Source organism: Lolium perenne, chromosome 7 (assembly GCF_019359855.2).
Source record: "Lolium perenne isolate Kyuss_39 chromosome 7, Kyuss_2.0, whole genome shotgun sequence".
Taxonomy (NCBI): domain Eukaryota; kingdom Viridiplantae; phylum Streptophyta; class Magnoliopsida; order Poales; family Poaceae; genus Lolium; species Lolium perenne.
Window position 1 is genome coordinate 278,584,978 of NC_067250.2, and position 1,139 is coordinate 278,586,116.

Genomic DNA, 1,139 nt, shown 5'->3' on the forward strand with positions numbered 1-1,139 from the left:
ACATTGGTGAGACGAAGGGAGTGAGATGGAGTTGGAAGGATGCCTTGGCCAATATGATGAATCTGCATACCTTCACCGTTGGCAGTGTGAACTTGGTCATGGCCATGGTAGGTCTCCCTCACGGCGAGCTTGTCGAGGTCGTTGGTGAGGTGGTCCGTAGCTCCCGTATCGGCGTACCAGCTGGGGTCGATGGGGTATGATGGAGTATGTCCGTGGCCTTGTGGAGCATGTGTGCCAGCGGCGACTTGGCGAGAAGTACCGCTACCATTGTTCCCCACTCCGAGGAAGTCGCGCTTAAAGCGCTTGAAGCAGCGTGAGGCGATGTGCCCCACCTTGTCGCAGAGTTGACACACCGGGCGATTGCCGGTGCCGTTCCCCGACGAGTTGCCGGAGTAGTTTCCGCCGCTGCCGTTGGAGGGAGGTGCTGATGCAGGGGCGCGCGAGTAGCCGCCACCATTGGAGGAGTATCCCCCTCCGCCGCTGCCGTTGAAGGAGTCGCCCCCTCCGCCGCTGTTGGAAGGTGGCTTGATCGGAGGCAGAGAACGACCATCAGAACGGTAGAACTTACCGCCACCACCTGATTGCTTGGAGCCGAATGAGAGGTTGGCGGAGAAGTGACTGATGTCCGCCGCCTTGCGCCCTTCTATGCGGTACTCGGTGCTGAGGAGCTGCGCATACAGATCACGCAGCTGGATCGGCGTTGCGCGCGGCGCCGTGACGACCTCGACCAAGGGGTCGTAGTCGCTGTCCAAGCCAGCAAGGAGATAGGAGATTATCTCTTCGTCCTCAAGTGGCTTCCCCATCGAGGCCATGGTGTCGCTGAGGGTTTTAACCCGGTTGAAGTAGACGGAGACCGGCATGTCTCCTTTCTTGATCGTGGATAGCCGGAAGCGGAGCTGCATCGAGCGCGCTGTGGACTGCGACGCGAAGGCGTTCTCCAGGATGGTCCAGGCCTCCCTGGCCGTGATGGAGCTCATCAGCATGCCGACAACTGCGTCGTCGGCGTTGGTGAGGATGGCGGAGAGGAGCGCCTGATCTTGCTGCATCCAGGCCCGATACGCAGGGTTCGGGATTTCCTTCGGAGCTCCGGCTTCAGCCGCCTGTGGGTTGGCGATGAGCTGGGACGGACATGGGAGCCG

The 1,139-nt window shown here is 60.9% G+C and overlaps 1 non-coding gene across 1 annotated transcript; it reads right to left on the minus strand.

The window, feature by feature from the left end:
* Positions 1 to 652: 652 nt before the first annotated feature.
* On the minus strand, positions 653 to 794 carry LOC127318206 (small nucleolar RNA Z247). The gene has a single exon (XR_007861760.1). It is a non-coding gene; the product is annotated as a small nucleolar RNA Z247 (small nucleolar RNA).
* Between the last annotated feature and the right edge of the window lie 345 nt (positions 795 to 1,139).